Source organism: Homalodisca vitripennis, chromosome 6 (assembly GCF_021130785.1).
Source record: "Homalodisca vitripennis isolate AUS2020 chromosome 6, UT_GWSS_2.1, whole genome shotgun sequence".
NCBI lineage: Eukaryota > Metazoa > Arthropoda > Insecta > Hemiptera > Cicadellidae > Homalodisca > Homalodisca vitripennis.
In genome coordinates this window covers 103,824,996-103,849,013 of record NC_060212.1, presented here as the reverse complement: position 1 = coordinate 103,849,013, position 24,018 = coordinate 103,824,996, and the positions used below count along the sequence as shown (strand labels likewise).

The 24,018-nt window shown below is 30.4% G+C and overlaps 1 pseudogene; it reads right to left on the bottom strand.

The window, feature by feature from the left end:
* LOC124365493 overlaps nt 1-24,018 on the bottom strand; it is a 56,442-nt pseudogene that overhangs the window by 9,211 nt on the left and 23,213 nt on the right.

Here is a 24,018-nt window from a genome sequence, read left to right as displayed (position 1 = left end):
TTGTTTTCTAATATAGAGACTACTGTTAATTAAATATTACTTCATCATACTGATTACATTTAAACTCATTTACATATTATAACAACACCGACATAGTCAGTTTAACTAAAATATAATTTAAATTCAGTAAATGGAATAGGATATACAGTAGTTCTCTGTTTTACCCGCCACTTTAGAGCGACTGCAATTCTATTATCTTGAACTGTTTTGACCTACTCAGCATCTGCCACGTTCTGTACTCCTCGGCTTGTCAGTAACTCTTCCTAGTATTGAGATGATATTGGGAGCATATTATTACCAAATTGAGTTTGTAACTATCTCGTCAGCTTCATGACTGGATTGAGAATGACCTACTCAGCATCTGCCACGTTCTGTACTCCTCGGCTTGTCAGTAACTCTTCCTAGTATTGAGATGATATTGGGAGCATAGTATTACCAAATTGAGTTTGTAACTATCTAGTCAGCTTGTTGATTGGATTAAGAATTACCTACCCAGCAGCTGCCACGTTCTGTACTCCTCGGCTTGTCAGTAACTGTTCCTAGTATTGAGACAATATTGGGAGCATATTATTACCAAATTGAGTTGGTAACCATCTCGTCAGCTTCGTGACTGGATTGAGAATGACCTACTCAGCATCTGCCACGTTCTGTACTCCTCGGCTTGTCAGTAACTCTTCCTAGTATTGAGATGATATTGGGAGCATATTATTACCAAATTGAGTTTGTATATGTATTTTATGATGATATTGGGAGCATAATCCAGTAGAACGTCAATAATCCGGATTAATTGGGACCAGACCCAATCCGGATTTTAAAATTATCCGGATTATCAAAATTACCTTAAAAAGGCCATTATACATTATTTAAGTACCTAAAAATTTATATTTTGTCTTATACAGTAAAGGGTTTAGAGGTGAAATTAAACAAAAACATGTTTTATGTTCGAACACTGTATTGTAATTTGTTAGTAGCAACATGTGTACAGTAAAAACATCAAACACTACTTGAGCTTTAAAAAAATGTGTTATAGGTTTTTGAACTGCAACAGTGGTTCGTTTTTTAGCAGCTAAGTCCTTAATTCGTTTTAAAAGAATCAGCTGAGTGGGTGAGCTCTCGTTTTATTTCTCTAGCCATGAAATCAGTGTCTCCGCTGCTACAAACGCTTCAAAATGGTTTTGCCCTATTTCTTCTGTCTCATGTTCTGGGTCGTCATTGTCAGATTCCATTGTTTCTGTTTCCTCTGAAAGTTGCTTAAATAAACTACCAAAAATAAATGCTTTCTTTTCCTGCCTTTACACACTACTGTATGTATGTTACGTACAAAAGGTTAATAATCAGAATGTTATTGTACTGTACTGTAACATATTTATAACAGAACATTTTACAATTGCTGTATGTCAGTCAGTATGAAACCAGAATAAGCACAGGAGTTTGATTAAAATACTAAGGTAAAATACCTTGGATGTACTGAATGTTTAAGGAATGCTACGTACAGTACGTTCATTAAACATGTGAGCTAAATGAGCTTATTTCTTGGTGGGTCAAAATCTGGTATTTAGGATCGTTGCTATCAACAGCCTAAATCTCCATGGTGTCATCTTTGTCGCACTGTTCAAATCCCGGAAATACGCAGCATACTTCTCTTATTAAATTCACAGCACCATCAATATCTCCTTCTTCCTCTTTATCATTTTTTTCTTATTCATAAGGCCATAACTTTCTCCAAGCTCTTTGTAAATTCGTTTCTGTGAGGCTTTCCGATGCATCGGCAAGCATGTAAATGCATTCTCTAAGGTTCACCTTCTTTATAAACTCTATGACACTCTCCTCTTCCTTTTCGGCCAATAAAAGGTGACGGAGGAGTTGTTTTCTGTAACTTCTTTTGATCTTCTCGATCATTCCCTGGTCCATTGGCAGATGGTACGATGTTTTGATGTTTGCTAGATACAAATCTGAATTATTGACGGTCCAGATTTTTGACATCCGAATTATTGACGTTCTACTCTATTACTAAATTGAGTTTGCAACTATCTCGTCAGCTTGATGATTGGAATAAGACTGACCTACTCATTGTCTCCTTAGTTCCACATTCCTCGGTTTGTCACTAACTCCTGCTGGTATTGAGATGATATTGAGTTCTAACTATCTCTTCAGTTAAATGAATCGATTTAGAATAACATACATGAGGTAATCTTTATATCCGGTAACTAAAAGCATAGTATTTGTGGGATGTTTTGGGAACTCACAACCTAGGAAAATCAACTTAACCACACGAAAATTTAATTTAATTACATTTAAAACTACAATATGAACGTTAAAATTTCCCTCCAATCTCCAATTAGTGTTTTGGATAGTAGTTCTCACGTATCCCAAGAAACGAGAATTTTAATCTTAAAACTATTCCACAATGGATATTAGTTCCATAATTTAGTTGGTATTTAGTTCCCCAATGGATATTAGTTGGTATATTTCTTTTTAATGTTGAATACTGCAGGGAATGGAAAGTTTAAGATACCGGATATTTATGTGACATGACATTGTTATTTATATACATATACTTGCTGTTCCTGGTCTACTAAAAAAATACAGGAGGCTTATGGTACACAGTGTACTTCAAGCAAGGATTCAGTCTACCCAGCAGAGGTCACTTTGCGCTAGTTTATACCTTCTAGTTGAACCCACACTGGGTACAGAAAAAACCATTGTGCCACTTAAATCACATCACTTACCGAAAATTTCCAGATTCTGGGCTGCAAGGGCAATTAAATACGCCTAATCTACTGCGGGAGATAACGATCGGAATTGGTGGTGTCGTTCCCTAGGCGTCAAAGGTTCTTGCTAGCCTAGACATGGGGTGACACACTTTTATGTGTGCTTTGACTGAAGATGCTACGTTAGAGCAGGCTTCCCCTTCTTCCGATGAGACATGACTTGAGATTATTGTTCTAAATTATTCCTCATGTATCTCGGCTCCTATTATGAATTCCTAACCTTACTCATCCAGAATATCCTGTCACTCCAGAAGCAGCGCTAAGGTCCTTATAAGATTAAGTGCAGTTTTTAAGTTTCCTGTCCTAAGGGAATAAAAAACAAAGCATTCATACTGTTTCCAAAAACTTTTAAACGTCAATTTCGATAGAACGAAAAAAAACTTCTAACGTATTGGTAGTAGTTTTTGCAGTAAACACAGCAGTAGGCCATGTAATACAAAGTGACATACAAACAGAACACATATTTGACCCCTTCCAAAGCTGGGAGTTCCCATTATGTGCGGTACTGCAGAACGCTCGCGGCCCCGGACACTAACGGACTAACTGCGTAGAACATTCACTGGCCGTAACAAACATGGCTGTTACACAGCAGATTGATTCTCTTTTGGCCGATTTAAATTTAAAAAAAATATCTGCACGTCTTCCCTTCCTGTTATCCGATATATTCATAGATTGAAGTAAATGTGATGCCTGTAAATTAAGAGACTATGTCAGGTGAAATAAAATTGGAAATTATAAGTGATTTTATTATTAGGCAAAGAAGTGATTATATGGGTATCCTATCTGGGAATATAAACAGATACAAAGTTTGGATCCAAATTCATACGAATTTATCGTTCACTATTTAAATTATCCCATTTTTATTTCACACATATTTTTTTATCAACTGCTCATTTAAAATCTATTTGCACAAATAGATCCTATTATATTATTCTAATAGGATATCCTGTGTATATTTTGTACGATAAATATATAATTAAACAACGGTTTATCCAACATACCTCTCTAGTTTTTCATGAATCTTGAAATATTTTAATGCTATGATATTTAATGATACTTGAACTATTTTAGAATGTATAAAAATTGTGTAGAATATACATCTCCTGTAATATATATCACCACATTAAATATATAAGTTCTTTAATTTCGTTTAGTAATATTTCAATGAACAGTAGATGCATTCTTTAACGTGGCGTTCTCTAAACGTGACACTACGCTCCACGATGCGATTATCTCATTAGCAGTTCTTTGTTTTATTATCTCCTTGAATAGATCATATTTAATCATCATACGTTATGATAATTAAATAGTGTGTCCAAACTTTATTATGATTTAGGGTCTCCTGGGCTGGAACGCGTTCGATGAAAGCATGGGCCACTTATGACGCCTGTATCTTGACACTAATAAGTAACTTGCATCAGGATAGAGAGCAAGTTTTGAGGATATATACCTATCTATCCAAGACGAGACTGGTACTTCAAAGGCGAGGATTTGACCGAGCTGCAGGAGAATCTCATGCTCAGATCGACTCCGACGCGACGGTAAACCGAACAGACAGACAGACAGACGGGACCACTCGATGAGTCTATCGATTAGAAACGGCCATTATATCGTACAATAAGGTCAAAGTACTGATTTAACTCATCGATCCATGCCCTGCTTGGAATTACCTGAAATATTTGATATTATAATTAGTCTTATTCTAAATAATATAAACCATACTTTATCGAGAGTATTCGATTAAAGATATTATTCAGTTACTTGTGAGTATTTTTTTACGTTTGTATTTAAGAAGCCATACTTTATTAAATTTCATGGTAGAATTTGCATAACTTGTTTATTATATAAAACCAAATTTGGACTGATTATTTATTGAAGAATGATTAATTTATCTTTTAAATTTAAAAACTGAACTCTGAAATAGCGTACACAAATATTGCTATATTACATGTTTAACTTAAATCTGTTATTAGGTAATTTATTACGTAAGAGTTTCATTATTTTAGCTAATAGAATTTGTTTTACTGGTATTGATTAATTTGAAGGTTTTTATAAAATATAAATTGGGTTTATAATGTTATTACTTAGTAAAATACATGGTACATACATTTATAAGCAGAATATTCAGGTAGACAAAGATCGTTTCATAAATAATTATTTATGAAAATGAAAAAAATATGTTACTTGCTTACAGATTTGTTTACTTGAATTAAAAATAATTGAAATCTACAATGTAAATATACCGTACATCAAACGCATTTGCGTCGCATTATGGGACCAGAAAACTCCAACCATTTATCTTGCCTGAACAGGCGACTGCTGATTATTGGCAGTTTCTGTTAAAGATTTGTTGACAATATGGCTTTAAAAAACGAGGCCAGAAATTTCAAGATGATAATTGTGTACACAATATTTCGACAAGTTCACAACTGTAACTCTTGTGTTAATTAGGATCTACCCGCTACGTAAATTTCAGAAGTAAAGTAAAGATAGTGCACCTCACTGTAAATCAAGTATTTGTTGGTTTTGAAATACAAAATTAATATTTTATCAGGAATACATTAAGTAATTACTTGTATTTGAAGAATATATACAAATATCTTCTAATATTAGAGTTTTCAATTAAGTACATGTATAAGTGATATTACCCTTTTGGAATGTATTGCACACTAATTCTAGAGAACTCTTGGAACAACGCAGGGGTTGAATTCAATTAATACCTCTTCATTACGAGGGGCTTCGAGGAACCACTACATAACTATTCATGCCTCTGGGTTTAGTGGGTTCCCCTCTACATATCAGTGTCCAAAATAAAATTGTAAATGGTGGTTAAAATATTAATTCTTAAATATATAACATTGAGACTGCTACAGTAACAATCTTACAAATACATTTTGAAGTGTTAATAACACTGTACACAAAGAATAAATAAGTGGTATCTGAGACTAGGTTAAGAAGTATTTTATAAAAGAGCTGTATTTGTAACATAGATTTTTTTTAGTTACTGTGGAATAAAGTTGCGATGCATCATGTTAGATGTTTATTAAAACACAGATAACACAAAATACACTTGTATGTTCCGGTAAAAAACACTATACAAAAATATTATAATGTTATAGTCCAAAAAACAATAGTTAAAAGATAACCCACAGAATTTCACTACCAGACAAGAGTACGCCACACCACGTATCCCTTAACAGGTTTCACGTGTTAAAAATGTTACTTATACCTCTTTCATTAGATGGTATGAATAGAACAAAGTCAATGAAATAGATCATAAAGAAACCTCACGTTTGTTTATCACTTCCCCCCGTTTACAAATATAACTGCTTGATATAATTTTACTGAGAGGGGGAACTATCAATATTAAGCAAAATCATCATTTTTTAATACGGTTTTATACCTTGGAATGTGAAATAAAACAATAAATTCGAATTAAAATGAACATTATCGTTAATTTTTGGTTTTTAAGTAGCTAGCTGACTCTTAAAGCAATTCATATTGAAGCCATCTTTTTTAAACTTATTTGCTGCCTTTGTCTAAAACTAAAACTTATAATAGATAGTTACATATTATTCATAGATATAATAATTTTTTAATTTAAATTAGAATATTAAAGTTTTATTGTACTATGAACACCACTACTTCAGTACATGTAAATCTAAGCTGTTGGATATTACACGAGGAATAAAGCTTTGACAGTTAAAACATATAATTGTGTTCGTTTGGTTCTATCAAACACATACATTTAGTATGTGAACAGTATCAACTTTATAGCATTCATCGTTATCCAATATAGCATTATATATTTGATCATTTGAACATAACAATGACATTTTCGTTTTGTTTCCTAACTGAACCAAATGCTTGCTTTTATTTTCTGTTGTCTTCATCTCTTATCTTGTCAGCTAAACGTTTAACAAAGACCGTATAACTCTATGAGCGTGTTCTCTAAATTTAATTATATGGCATTTTCCAACAGCTTATAGAAATACATCAGGATATATTTCAACACAGATTCAACATTTAAGTTAACATGAATAGTCATTATCATAACAGCTACTTGAATGTATGGCAGTAAAAGATTTTCTATTAACGCACTTGCTAGTTTACCTGTTACTTTAAAAAGTCCAAGAGTCTTTAAATGTGGAAAATAACACGGAATTTTTATAAAATTCAATTTACTGATATTCATTAATAACATTCTAAAATTCGTATACAAGTGTTTTAAATATTCCCAGAATATGAATTCTTAAACAAAGGGAATACATTCTTGCATGATATGAATTTTTCTTTTTATACATCCGTCAATAAATATTACTTGTCTACATTTGTAATATTTTTGTATATATATTTGATTTTTTAATTTGAAAAATCCATAAAAAATAAAAATATGTGTGATCTAAAGTTTAATACGAGTGATATTATTTTTATTAATTTTGCAATCAGTACTTTTCTCAATAAATCATCAAGGGCTTACATTTGTTATATATGTATATGAACTGTTTTTTTTGCAATTTGAAAGAACCATAAAAATAGTAAAGAAATGTGTGTGATTTATTGTAGCATACGATTAGTATATATTACCTTTCTCTGTTTCTCTCAACAAATCTTTAAAATTCCAAATTTTGTATGTACTCATATGTTTTTGAACTTAACCAATGTTTTGAGAATACATATAAAATATAAAAATGGATGTGAACTAGAGGATGATATGAGTGATAAAACCTTTTTTTCCATTTGTTCTATTTGTACTTCTCTCAATAAATATTAAACAGTCTACGTTTGTAATATATGTATTTAAATCAACAACATTCAGAAACCCTTATAAAATAAAGAATGAATAAATGTGTGTGAACTAATGTAGCATACTAGTCGTATTTATTACAGAGCAGATATTTTTATAAGAAACAAATAATTGAGATTTTTCTACAAGACATTATGTAATTATTCACGTCATTATAATATTTTAAATTTATTTTACTCACTCAGATATTAAAACTTCTAAATGGAAGTTGCAATGTGTGCAGGCACATTTTCATTACATAAACTTTGTGTTGAAGTAACATAAATTGTGTTTAGTCGAGCATTAATGATAGAAAGCGGCTAAGGCGGAACTACGTCGAGTTACTATTTACTGCTGTAATAAATCATACAGAGTGTCACATAGTTCATAGAACTAGGCAGTTCTGTGTTCTTCGAGCTTACAATGTTATATTATGAGGCAAATGCTTTAGTAAATTCACATAAAGGTAACTGGGTTTGTTAGGCATTCACAATCGTAACGTAAAACGAAAACAAGAAAGATCGCGCTATTGTTGTAAATCTTTAAACTTAATTCGCTATAAGCCAGGTAACTAGCATAATATATATAAACTGCAAAATAGGTTAGAGTAGATACATTGTACCAACGCATTCTGAGACACAAAAATTATAAGCAACGTTAAACATATTATGTGTCAGTTCCAAGCATTCTATATCTAAAATACATTTAATAATACTAAATGTTATAAACTAAACAAAGTACATACTATCCAATGTTCCTGGCCTAAACAACGGATCACGCATTGGTATGATTTGTTTACTTTAATCCATTTTGCTGCAGTAAAGGAGCCGAAATTAAATTTGTATTGTAATCTATTTTTGTACGCAATCTGAGTTTTCTATAGATAAATTTCGTATAGTAAAAGAATGTATATTCGGCTACGACAGTTTCGGTGCAGGTTGAATAGGATGGTATCAAAAGCGCATCACCAATATACGAGTATACATCCACGAGTGTCTAACAAGGATGGGACAAAACGCTCAATGCTAATATAATCGCAACCTTTTCAAACATTCATTTAGAAAGTCCAATTTTCTTGTTAGTCTTGAAAGTCCAAAGACAAAAATTGTTAAAAAGGATTTGATCCTTAAAAATTATATTTGAAAACACATTTACTTATAACGGTTCAGTTCTATGCTTTTATAACATTAAATGGCACCATCGATAAACATTTAAAGTTATATACCAATAAGTGGGAAGGAATTCGGCTTAGAAATTCTTAGAAATACGGTTTTATGAAAAGTGCCAATTTTGTTTTGATGCAGCTTCGAATAACCAAGATAAATTTTACCCACATGTGAATATTGCTACCTTGAAACATGTTATTGATTACTACTCTCTTGCGAAATATAAAAATACTGCCTTTGTAAAAAATTCAGTCTGCATTCATTAGAAACTATGGCAGAGTTATCATGTACACAATTATTCCCGTAATAATTTATTCTAGTTAATACCTGTTTATATTATCTTTTGTAACTTGTTTGTATATAATGTAGATCATTTTAAATTTTTGCATGTTTGTTATATGTATCAATGATTTATGTGCCCCTGTTATGCTGTAATGTTACCATTTATTTTTAGATTTATTATTATTATGATTTACCATTCTCTAGTTTTGTAATTTTTGCAAATGTAATAACCACGCAATTTTAGTTATGTAAACCTTTCTATAATTTATTAACTACTAGTTGTCATTTAAAGAAATTCTAATCTTGTCTTGTTCTAGCACTTAAATTTGTTGTATGTATTCCACAATGTGTTTTTATTATGTATATTGGCATTGCCGTTGAGAGAATATATAAATAAATAAATAATACTTTATAAGACCGCTGTCTTGATTTAAACCAATATTTTGTACATGACATGAAAATTCCAAAGCACCGTTTTTGCGCTATATATCATAACAACGGATATATAAATGTATTCCTATCCCACATTGTGTTTGATCCCCGCGCCGTTTTAAAAATTAAAAGAATAAAAGTTCTTTATAGTTACGTACTGCACTAGTATGTACAAAATATATTGGTTTGAGTTTATTTTGAGAATTATTTAAATTAAAACCTTTGCTCAAATGTAAATGACCGCAATTTTGATAATTTTTTATTCTTTGAGACTGGCTGACGAACTGATCCAAATTATGTACAGAGAGTATTTAGGTACCAAGTTTGGTCTAAATATATATATATATATATATATATATATATATATATATATATATATATATATATATATATATATATATAAAACGACTGTAGCTATTAATGTTCAAATTATCCCTTAATAATGTATACTAATCAAAAATTATTTTGTACACACGTTATTTAGTAACCTTACTTTACATAAAAAACACGTGGATCAAACATTTTTTTTAATGATAAAAGAATTTTGTAACAGATTTCTTTTAATTATTGACAGCTATAATACATAATTATTGATATATTCCTTATCTCATTTCATTTTCTAAATTTTGAATGACGGCATTCTTGAAACCTTAAGAGAAAACTAAAACGTGAAATAGTAAAATACCGTGTAATTACATACTGTATTTAACAATTGATTAGTTTGGATGTGTGTTTAGAATAGTAAAAACATTTGATCGAATGTGAATGGCCACCATCTTTAAATTCGTTATTATTTAAGATTTGCCAATGAAAATACTAGCTAGATGCAAGTACTGCCTTTGTACCAAGTTAGATCTAGATATTTTTGAAATGTTATTGTGTTATTGTGTTTACAAGCTCGCGTTATATTTCACAACCCCTTACATACGTTTGTGGCATGCAATATGCATATACCCGTTTACCTACTGTTTAATGGTGGTTTTGAATTATTGGTGTCATAATCGGTAGAAACTCTAAGGACATGTCCTAAATTTCCGTCATTTGAACTAATGTATTAGAAGAGTTTCCATTAAAAACTAACCTAAAATACACTACCCTAGTTAAAATTGGGTTCAGGATGGAATACATATTCTAACCTTAAGGCAACGCATATGAAATAAAGTCGAGCAAGGAACAGCAGTAACATGTGTGTTATACTACAACATTAAATTAATAATATTTATATTTTGGTTAGAATAAACTTCTCACTGCTAATGGCGTACTTATTTATCCTTAGATTTAAAGTCTCCAAAGAAATCCTCTACGATAAAATAGAAGAGGCGAACTTTTTAAAATGATACAATTAATTATAAGGAAAAATTGGTTGTGTCATTATCTATGTCCGGCTTTATTAGTCTACTTTTCCATTTAAAACTAGCATCTAGAACATTGTATGGTAGAATGGAACTGAAATAAATAGAATATAGAGTTCTTAAACTAAAATATTGGCATTATCGGAAAACAGATTTCTTGTATTGCTGTCATCTTGAAGTATGACATTTAAAATATACTTTCAGCTTTTTAGTTTTTGATTTACAAAAAGATATATGGTTGTAATATATTGCATGATGTACATAACTAATATACTAATGCTTCTGAACTGCTACTATAATTTGTTTATTTAAATATTTGAAAAACTCAAAAACTATTATTGGTTTCAAAAACATATTATTTTATTTGATTTTAGGACGTAATTTAATTTAATATAGTTTATATTGTGAAATAAAGTAGAGACCTACTTCATATATAACTTTGTATAGTCATATCTTGTAACAAAAATAATTTTGGTGCATAAAATATATAATTAAGTTAAATAAATAAAAAATACGTTTTAATCGTACCATTTGTTAGTATGTTTTGTTTCATCGTTATCGTCTTTGTATGGACTTAGTTAAAATTTCCGAATAACTGTTGAGTAGTTTGAATAGTATATTTTGTGATACAAGTGTAGTAACATTGTAAAACCCCTCTATTTAAAATATACAGTGAGAGAATGAAAAACATTAAATTTGTTTAAACTGATTTTTTCCCCTTCAAGAATAGGCCTACCAACAGTTACAGTATGACCGTTTTGATAAAACAACTCTGAGGAATGTTACTTGACAACAATTAATTGGTCGGAAACCCTCTTTGAATTGATTGCGTGATCGGATTCGGCATTTATTGGACTTCATTTAATTCACAGGCATTAAATTTACAACGTATCGGTTTTACTAAATTATTTTTTTTAATGGTAACATATTTTATGTAGCTTGGTGTTTTGAACAACTTCTCTTGACGTCATGAAGTCTGATTAACTTCAAACAGCATCTGTGAGGACGTTCACGTTGGACCGAACTAGAAATGGTTAGGCTGAAAAATAAATATGGCTGACAAGAGATTGGTTGATAATCCGTTTTCTATTTTATCAGGTAAATTAAGAGGCTTATTACCCTATAGGTATGAATACCTTTATTCCTGAATTTGTAACGGGTATAGGCCTAGCCTGTAACCTAAATCAACTTTTACAATTAATAATAAATTCGAGAATAATATAATACAATAAATAATATTTTTCTATTAATAATAAATATAAATTAATAGGAATCCAAACCGACAATTTAATTGCTTAATTAATGTTATCATTCTCATATTTGAGAATAATCAAATTTTAATTTATTATGAAGGTTAGTTGTGCATGGTGACATAGCCCGTCACTGACAGTTTTGTAACCTCAAACGTAAATCTCGAATGGTAAAGCGGCCATATTTAATGAAACTCGATAGTTCTTCATCAACGTCGAAGAACAAAGCTAAACACGGCAAAACGCGTGCCACGATTGGCTAACGTAACGAATATTCTCATTGGAGGGTAGCGACCCCACGGGTACGCAAACTCGTTTTCTGCGCACCGATTTCGAGTGGGTTGTTAGCCAGAAGTAAAAGCGGACCATTTTTCGACCAGAAAAACGGAAAATTTCCGTTTTGAAGGTTAACACTTTTCCCTCTCTGCGCTACTGACGCAGAGTTTGGGAAGGAGAGATTCTTCTTCCTCGACCTCTTGATGATTTAGTACGTTGTGAAACAGTTTCAAAATTTTTCAGTTAGTAATCAGGCTTTTTTCCAATTTGATCCAAATTTAACCTTCTATGAAAATAACAGTGCCATTCATAATTAAATCCATTAATTACATTCAAATAGTGTCCAAAAAGTTTCATCTGTGTTCGTGATAATTCCAGTCTGTGAGGACCGCCGTGTCGCCATCATGGGATTTGGTGAATATGTTTAAGAGTATTTAAACCTTTTCGAACAACATTTTTAACTAATCAGACTCTAAATTTTAACTGCTAGGGAGTAGGGGTATTTTCTAAATAATTATTCCAACCTAATTGGATTTTGTGTTGTAGGATGTTAGTTTAAGCATAGCCTTAATTTCATTTCATCAAAATCATGTTTCATTAGTATTAGTTTTTATTCAATACATTTAAAATTTGTTTCTATTAAAATTTGATTTTCATTCACCACACATAGCTGCCCTACGCAGCACCCATTGCAAAACGACCCTGTAACAAAGGTCTCAAAAGCCTAGGTGTAGGCATAGTCCTAGCCTAGGGCTAAGTTTCATAATTTAAAAAAATACCTAACTAGGCAATGCCTAGTTTCAAAATTTAAAAGATATAAGTTAGCCTACTAAACAAAAAATCTAAAGCTAATACATTTTTATCATAGCCTATCTATTTTTACTATTTATTTTATGTAACGTATCCGTTACAAATTACATTAAAATGTGCAATAAAATATAGAATTAAAAAAATGGACCTGTGGGCGGTGCATAGTTATCAAGTTTTTGTACTGATTTTGGGAAATGTGGTGCAAATAGTTCTAACTTACTGATTCTGAACTGAAATCTCAACAGTAACTACGCTTCTCTAGTACTTTTGAACGATATTTTTTTCGAAAAAGCAATGCAATCAAACGATTAAAGTTGTCCTTTATGAATACTGAGGTGAGTTAAGTCGCAGCTAGGTTGGAAAATTCGGAGCATTTTCAGCTTCCTACTTCAGGTTACAATAAATTTCAAAAATTAGTGATGAGACTAAAGGAATCCAGGGTCTTAAATTCCCAAATACGAAATTTGATCATGGTAACATATTTAGGTTATGGTTGTAGAAATATTATTATAAAGTACATTATATAATTTATAGTTTAACAATGGTGAAAAACATAAACAGGGACTTTCAGGGAAATTCTAGAACCCTTTTCGTTCAAATAGCTTCATTGATTACTCCCTAGAGAACAGAGAAACGAACTACATATAACGTAAGAATCAATAAGTCAGCAAGGAACTAGTGGTATAGGAAACTAGAGATATCTCTATTAGAAAATAAAGGAGCTTAAGCAGATATAATGGGTAGTCTATGTATTTCCAGACAAATATGGATTAAAGAAGTCTGCTGTCTCTTAGAAGAAGACTACTCCTTAAACTCTCATACAATCTGAAATGAAGCAAATTTAGAGTAAGCTTGCTGATGAGTCAAGCATATTTATCTAATTAGTAAACAATTAAAAGAATTAAATTGTTGTCATAGTGAACCACCACTTTCTAATACAGTAATGAGACAGCGGGAGCTATTTAGCGATCGGAGCTATAATTATTTAATAACAGAATCCTAGCTTAAAATTCCTCAAAAATTCATCTAGTTTTTGCTCTATTTTCTTTTGAAATATGCATATGATATCTTCATTTTTATCACTACGAGTACTTTGACGAAGATTACTGGTTGCCTTACCGAGTAACGAGGACAGAGCAGGACAGGTGTTACTTACCCTGAGGAAAACCTAGATATTATTATACTGTCTGGCTTAAGTTTAAATACTATCTCGTGGTCAGTTATTGTATGGTGAGCTGCAAAAGTTCAGCTTTTATTTCATTTAATTTTATAAATTGCTGCTTCGCTAAGTTTGAAACTTGTCGGTGAGGTCCATATATAACATATTAGGTAAAACGACGCGACGTAAGTTTATTTCTTATATAATAAATTATATTTTGCTAATGCTTCATCATATATATTTATAAATTATTTGGGGTTGTTTAGGGCAGCACTAAAAATACATTACAGTTAAAACATTTATCAACACTACTAAATAAATATAATTAAGTAAATAACCTTAAAAACACTACTGTAATGCAGCCTAATATAATTAATTATATAATTATAAAACAATTACGGATTGTCAAACAAATCTATGCTTACTAAGAAAACTGAACAACCAGACAGGTACTACATACAAGTATACAAGATTGCCAACATCTTTATCAATCAGAATTGTTCTTATAGTAGAACTTCACTCTTCATACTGCGACAGTGATCGATTCCGTTAGTAAAAACAAATGGCAACCCTGTCTATCAAGAAAACCGACAACGCTGTCATCAAGAAAACCCAAAATTTCTTACCTTTGTTCAAGGCACAATCGACTTCACGATATGACCTCATCGCTATGCGTTGGGTCGCGTTGTTCCGTTATATACATGTATCAATAGGGATTGTGTTTGTGGGTGCTTCAACTTGCAAAGATGGTAAATTTTGTGTTATGTATAATAGATTATACAATACGTACCCGTGGATCAATCGTAACGCGAATCCTCTTCACGGCTTGACATAATACAGTTATATCCTTTAATATTGTTTAATACACAAAACCATAACAGTAACAAATTTATTATACATATTTAGAATTCATCATCAATACAGAATTGCAATATTTATACTTCCCATTATCCAGCAACCTGACGCACACACAACATGACAGTAAAACGAAATAACAAAGTGGTTGTGCGCTAATACAATATAGCATTATTAGTTTTAGCCGCTAACTACTAGGGCTTAGTCCAATGTATATTTTTGATAGACTGAAAAAGAATTAACAATACAATAATTCATTATACAATCTCAACAATTATCAGCACTATAAATCTCATACATGCTAATAAATTAGTAATAGTTACATACTTACGTATAACACCATATAGGAATATATTCATAAATACCCACACACACGCACACACACACACACACACACACACACACACACACATATATATATATATATATATATATATATATATATATATATATATATATACATACATACATTAAATTGTATAAATGGCAATAGCCTTATTTAATTTCAATACACATTATCAATTTATACAATTTAATGTAAATAAAAGGCGTTTGACAGGTATTTGGTTTTCCGATCATATGTTAGTTTGCTTATTTAAACACATATGTGACAGATACGGCCAAATACAAAATTATTGAATCAGAAAAAGTAAGCGCTCTATGGTGTAATGGTAGCACATTCACACGGCAAGTGAGAGATCCGGGTTCGACTCCCGGCGGAGCAAGTACTTTTTGGCGATTCAATGTGTATTGAAATTATATATATATATATATATATATATATATATATATATATATATATATATATTTATATATATACACACATACATACCTCCATACACTACTACACATACTATACAAAATAATTGATATAAAATAAAATAAATTCCTCGGCTATTCATTTTATATCATATATGCTTTAATAAATAAAAAATTTAAACATAACTGATAAGTACTAGCGAAATAACAGTGGTTTCGTTTAGAGATAGCCAAAAATATGAAGTCAACAATTAAATATAACTATTAACAACAATCAAAAATAAAAAATCTATAGAATATAAACTGTTTACAAGTACTTTACTTAAATTGAGGTACAGATACATTGTAGTTACATGGCCTGATTTATATTCAAAATAACATGATTTCTGTAATGTGCAATTCTTGTCCTTGTCAACTATGAAGCATATTGTTATATGGGTAGTTTTCATACTACAGTAGGGTTTCAGTATTAGTGAATATATATATATATATATATATATATATATATATATATATATATATATATGCGTTTTCGTGAAATCGTTTCATCGTTTTACCACTAGGAAAATACGTGAGCATAGATAGGAGGCTTCAGGGGTGATTCATACGGATACGGTGTTTGTTCACATCCCAATACCCAGTTCTACTGGGTTACCGTGCTCTTCTGCTTTGTTCAGATTATTCGTTTACTGTAGTTATAGATTTACTAGTCATATATAAATATTCTTTTAATATGTACTAAAATATCTTATATTCTCAATTACCTTCAGAAGTTAGGTAAAAAATTTGGCAATCTCTGTCCGTAAATTGTGTTTGGATAGGAGTAACATGTTTAGAAACGTTTCTCTAATAAAACATTCGTTTATACCTGTCTTTAAATTTCATAAAAATTTTTGAAAATGCTTAAAATGTACAACCGATTTGCTATCAACTGTCTTGCATAGCTATATAGATAATCCCGTTTACCTGTATTCTACTTTAAATCAATTCCGTCCAATACCCTCAAAAACATTTTGGAAACCAAGACACGATTACCAGATAACAAGTTAAGGAAGCTTAATATTTTCTCATTTAAAATGAATGCATCTGACTTGTTGTTGTATATTTAGCTACAAAATATACAATACCTCATGATTCATTGATATTTCATAAGGATATGTTATTAAGGACATGATTCATGAATAACATATCCTTAATGTGTGATCTAATCAATATTATTATTCTTCCATTTAGATAAATAAAAAACCATTATGCTAAAAATAATATACGATGAAAAGAACTCTGTTACTTCTTATATTTCTGAATAATTGGCAAATAAGTTAAATATAAATCATGAATAAAGTTATTTAGTACAAAGATAAATTGGCTCATCTGAAGAGCTCTTTGACATCTCACCGTTATTTAAGGGTGTATTATTACTGAACATTTCTTTCCAAGAATCTGCAATCAATAGTTTTCTCGCTTAATACAAATATTTTTGTATCGTCGAATATTCTTAAGTATTTTTTAAATAATAAAATAATGTTTATGATTGATATTTAGGCTACCTAACTTAGTAAATTCTACGCATGTATTTGTAAATACCAGGCTTTATGGTATCAACTATGGTACATTTAAACTAATGAACTACAAAAGTTCTATAACTAGCATTTTGGAAGTCTTTTTGTTACACTAACTTTTTGCTGTTAAGTAATTCTCATATAAAATTAACTGGCTTTTGTAGTAACAGGACTAAAATCTAAGATTCCGTATCACACTTGATAGATACGTCTATAAATGAGTGTGCGAACTTTTGTTATAAGAAAGAAAGAAAGAAACTTTATTTCACACAAATAAAAATGACTGATACAATTTTTATAATATTATACAGACTGACCTAAAAACATTACAGGTACTTACACAAAAACAATACACACATATGCAACTACAACTACTATTACACTAGACATCACTATAAGAAATAAAAAGAAAAAAAACTCCAAAGCTAAGCCTGTTTGGAGCGATGAATATTAATTAACAGAAAACTAGCAGCATTACAAACGATACAGTAATATTTTTAGCAAAGTTATTTCTACCATAACTATAATTTCTAATTTACTTTCATAAAATGTTGGTATAAAATCTTCATTTAAATACTGTTAACTAGTTAAATTCGAAAATTGACCGAATTACGGGTACCAGATTACATGATGAAAATTACAGTTTTAGGATGTTATCGAATTTCTCCAGTTACTTTAACGTAGACAGAAACACCGTTATTAATCAACGCGTTACAGATGTTCTGTTCTATTGTATAAGAACTTTGATAGGAACTGATAAAAGCTCTATTGTTTAACATTTCGGCAACATTAGAGAGCAAATATTCTTGTCTTCCAGGTTTTGAGACGATGATTGAGTTACGTCAGGTTATGAACTGCGTCTTAAATTTTTATGTTAAGATTTTTTAAATATATACATATTAAAAATCATTTATTTTCCTCATAGCTAAACTTTTAAAAAATTATATCTCAACTTGTGGCTTTTATTCCCATTTCAAAGAGTAAACTACCGCTAACAATATTACTATAGGAACGTCGTTAGTATTTATTTGTATATAGGGAGCCATTTTGACTTGGCTAAAACAGGCACGGGTAAATGTTTAAATTCTTCTAATGAACTATACCGTAGAATATATATGGCACTGTTGTTGTTCTTAGCAACAATAGTGCCATGAATAGAACGCTTTGTTGAAATCCGGCAACAAGTCGTATATTTGATCTGTCAGCAGACTGTTTTCTTGATCGTCCAAGCGAACGAAGCCTGCATGTTTCTTTTGCTACTCCATGTTCCTCAGTGGGGTCTGACAATCTAGCCTACTCCCCCTCCCCTACACACACAAACAACCACGACTCCCTCGCTCCTGGCTCAAACTGATAATCCTCCTCAGTGTACGATAGACTAGTGATAGCACCAGTAAATATTTTAAAAAGTGGGCTACTCCTTCAGCTCCAACTTCAAATGTAATAAATTGTGTCATGCCATCTAATGCTATTCACTTTTTTATGTACTATGGTTATGTAAAATTAACTTTTTGATTAATGTTTATATTATTATATAAAAAATAAGAAGTTTCCTGTTTAATGTTGATCAATGTCAAACGTAACTGCTTGGTTTCAGAAGAATTTTGGAGTAATTTTGACTTTTGTAACCTTTTTCCAGTTTTTTAAATTTTAAATTTTCTGAGATATATAAATATTTGGAAATTTTTAAATTTGTACATTCTGGTATTTATTGAAATTTTTACAAGCATTAAAAAATCAAGCAATTTTACTTTTAAAGCTTGATCTATAAAATAATTATACAAATTAATTACAGTTTTTGATCAAGATTCATAAAATGATCGAGCAGTATTTTTTGAAGAATGTTTAGTTGACATTTATAAAAAGTATGAACATACAGTAAATGGACGTGTTCTCAAGTTATTTAATTTTAATTTAATTAACCTGAAATTAAAGTCAAAATTAATTTATACTGCCGTGTAACATAATTAATTAAGAATACGGTATAGTACTATAAGCATAATGAATTAAATATATTGTAATAAATGTTTACATATCTTTATAATTTCAAAGTAATGATTTTTAACGGGAATAGTTATAGAAATATACATATATAGACACATACATATAATTGTTCCCAATTTAATTTGTTCTGTTCTAAACAAAAATTTATATAGGCTATTTTAACCTTAAAATCGTAAAAAAACAAACAGAAATTTGAAAATTTCATAGAATATCAATAGTGTTGACATGATTATATAAATCTTCCAATAAAAATGTACATGTAATGTATTAAACGTAGAAATGAATGTCAAAATTTTCGATATTTTCATACTTTTGTCATTACTAACTACTGCTTCAAAAGTAAAATTTAACAAACAATACATAAAACCATACGGCAAACTGAGAAACTAAATAACCCATGTTAACCCTCCAACTGGCGGTCATTTTTTCCTGTAGTGGCGGCATGTTTTCGAGCCTCGTGCAAGGGTTTTTTTAAAAAATGTATTAAAAATATAAATTAAAAGTAATATATATAGAAGTATATATTTTTGTGTTCAGAATTAAACATATAATAATATTAGTATTTGAATTTGGCCTTAAAAAAATGTTTACTAAAAATCTTTTTCCATGTAAATTCAAAATTTACATTTTTTTTTAATTTGGGGGGACCATACCTAGCAAACCAAGTTATAGTAAGAAAACTATAAAAGTAAGATAACCATTTTGTGTCAAATTTATTCTAGTTTCAGAAACACATAAGCATTATACAAATTTATGAAACTATAATAACTCTATATAACAAAAAGCAGCGATGCGCATAAATTGTGAAAATAGGGTGTATATGTAAGGAGTTTGCTAATAAAAGTTTTACTAATACATTTTTACTTCAATACATGTTATATTGCATATTTTATTACTCAGAATGAAATAAACTATACAGCAGTAGTAAAATAAATTCAATAACTTTTTTTTTTGAAGAGTCCAAAAAAGTTTCATTTTGTCATTACTCAAAACTTTTGCGAAAACATTTTCGAGAAATTTATTTATTCTAAAAATATATTTATTTGCACTACTGCAATATTTAACTAAACACAACACTAAAACACAAATAAACCTACTAAAACTTACTAATAAACACGACTCGTCACATCAACAACTCAGACGGCATCGACAACATGGCGGTCACAATGAATTGCATCATCTTCTTTTACGTTCCAAACTACAAACTTGGTACGTTGCAACTACAATACAAAGAGGAATAAAACTATAGTATTCGTTAGGCTTTTTTTCCCAAATCCAATGGTGCATAAATCGAATCGATACGTTGCCGGAATATACTGTAATGAGTGATTATGCAAAGGAATGTTTGTTCATCAAAGTTTTGACGAACAACAATCCACAATGGGTTGTGTTTATCAAAATTTTGATGAACAACAGTTGGAGGCTTAAAAAAGCATTTCTCGTTTTACAAATTTCTCACAATATTTACGTCGAGTTCGAAAACACTATGCATATTTTTTTACCTGTAACATTACAATTCATAACGTGCTTATTTGGCCAAAATAGTATAAAGTGTTATTCCCAGCTACTGCCGTTTGACTCAACTTTTGACTGAAAGAATTTTCAATGCATATAAAAATAGACAATATAAAGTAGTATATTAACACTATACATATGAGTTATATTAGGTCTTTCATTGAATACTACACGTACAGAAAGAAGATAAAACTATATATCAGATAGCTTAATTTTTGTAAACAGTTTAGTACATCATATACTACTTGAGGTCAATGCACTATTAAATTTAAGCTATTCTAAATACGTCCCTGTGAAGAAAACTATTTCAAAAGATTTCAACGAGAAAACCCCACAGAAAAAACATTTAACCACTATTGATTGGTTAATAATGTCTTGAACTTTAGGTGAATTATTTTTAAACAGGTTTAAATTATAAAAAATTGAAATCAACAAAAATATATTAAATGGTAACATTGTTTACTGAAATGGATTATTTGTTTACGAATAATTACAGCGACATAGATATTGTATATTTTATACATAGATAATAAAATGTAAACCTTAATATTGCATTTTTTCCTTTTTAGTTAGATGGTTCGTGTTTAAACTTTATATATATATATACATATATATATATATATATATATATATATATATATATATATATATATATATATGTATATATGACCATAAAGCATGTACCTTTCGTGTTAAAAAATAAAATTTTTGGTTTAAATACATTGCCCAGAAATATTTTAATCTTAAATTCTAAACTCTATAAGATTATTATTATACTTTCATACATATGAATGGCTTGGATAATTAAGTAAACTGTTTTGATTTGATATTATTCATTGTTGTTCAGATTTAAAAAAATAGTTTTAGAATATAACGTCTCCAATCAATACAATTTAAAAGTTTACCTTTTTTTACAGCACAAAACGATACAAATAATAAAAAAGTTCTACATCGTTTAGTACATATTCGCAAAGTTATGTACTACATGATTAGATGAGCGACTGTTGTTAGTAGTCTGATAAAGTCCTCACTGAAGGTTTAACAGTGATAAGGGAAGCAGCTTAAATGGCAAATGCTCACATTACAATAGCTACCCTATTCACCATCTCTTGTGGGTTTGAAACAGCGTTTAAAGGATCCATGTCGTAAAGGATATCCTAACACTAAGTTCAGATCCCCACACCATCAAGGATATGAGATTTTAAAACTATAGAGCAGTTCTTGTTTTGCTGATTAACTTGAAAGTGGATTGCCATGGAAGTATAATTACGAGTAGCATATTATAAAACTCGTTTTACAATGAGAAGTTTGCAAACTATCTTCAATAAACAACATTACAAAAACACAATTTCAATGGAATGGTTTGGAATATATCAAGGCGATGTTTTCTCTTATCTAAATATTTCTCGTTCATTGGTGAGCATAAATGTTCAAGGCCTATAACAAATGTTTATCCCAACGGAAGTATTTAAATACTTTCTAAAATCTGACAGGCTATAAGCAGCAAGAAGTCTATTAACCTAATAACCTATTAAGTTTATTAACCTCTAATCATGAGCGAATAAAACTTGTTTTTAAAATATGTTTGACAAGAAAATTATTCTTTTACTGTCCCAATTACAAATGCAATCTGGTTCCCTGTGACTAAAATAGGTAGTATTCAAGATAATTTTGAGTCTATCATATAGAAACAGGATACTTCCACATAAAGGCCTCAATCTCCATTTCAGTGGTGCAAAACCAGTATTAACAAAACATTCCCATTGCTAAATTTCCAGGTCTGCCAATATATGTATTACAATTTTATCGAACTGAAGAAATCCCATCATCTCTTTGTTAATGATCTGATCAAAATGTAATAGAACAATACAAGGTGTTTATTTAGTCAGGAGAAACATCTTTCCAACTAGCAAAACTCATGTCACTAATATTTTATAGATATGCTCTTTCAATCGTGTAATAGTCTGAGCGAAGGAAAGTAGTGTTTGGTGAAATAAAAACAAGGCGAATTCTGTATCTACTAAATTGTTATTTTTCTTATAATTAAATCTTAATATATTATCTTAAATTTAAAAACTATGTTGGCTTTAAATAAACTGTTTACAAAACTTTCACTAATTTCCGGCGCTTCCAGAACTTACTAGGCAAGTAGATAAGGGCCACAGCACCCACCCACCGCTCATGTATTGGTGGGGGGGGGGGCATGGCCGGACAATGGAAACTGATAAAATCAACTGAGTGCTCTGCAACGGTGCTATTTACCTATTAATCTTTTTGTTACTGTCAGCGATCTCAAATGTTCGGTCACATTCTCTTCGTACCCGAGGTTGGCCTGTTTATCTGGAACATTCTCGTAACAATAGGGTTGAATCAGCGCTTCAATATCCACCAACACGTACCCTATCGTTTTTTTCACCAACTGAGGAATGAGACATAATCAAAAGAATTGTATTTCTGTAAACCATCTATGTAAACTTGAGTAAAACCATCTTCATTAGTAATGCTTCCTGACCTAAAATTAAGGTTTTATTAATATCTTGCCTTAGAGGACAAAATATCACTGCTTACATTCAAGAGAATCACAAGATCTGGTTATTATTGATACCGATCCTTCCTTTCTCTAATGTTGAAAAAAAAAAAAAAAAAAAAAAAAAAAAAAACACTATGTCCATTATGTTGAAATCTATTCACGATTACATTTCTGAACAGTCAAGTGTTAAAGTACATTTTTACCTTCAGCACCGGGCTTATTTAAACGTATCTTGTATTACTTTGAGCAAACTGCATTACATAGTAGCTATGTAATAACTACCAAATTACTAAAAAGGAAATTAAAAACTGATTAGATTAATTCAGATGTTACTCTATAACTATTACACAAGTTTTAAGAATGCTTCAATTAACCTTATAATAATACTTTTGCTTAATATTGAGTTTGTTTAATTTTATTCAACAGCTGAACTTAATATCATAGAAACTATATTGCAGGTATTAGTTTTACACTGGCAACTGCACTTTCAAATATAACGAAATATAAACATA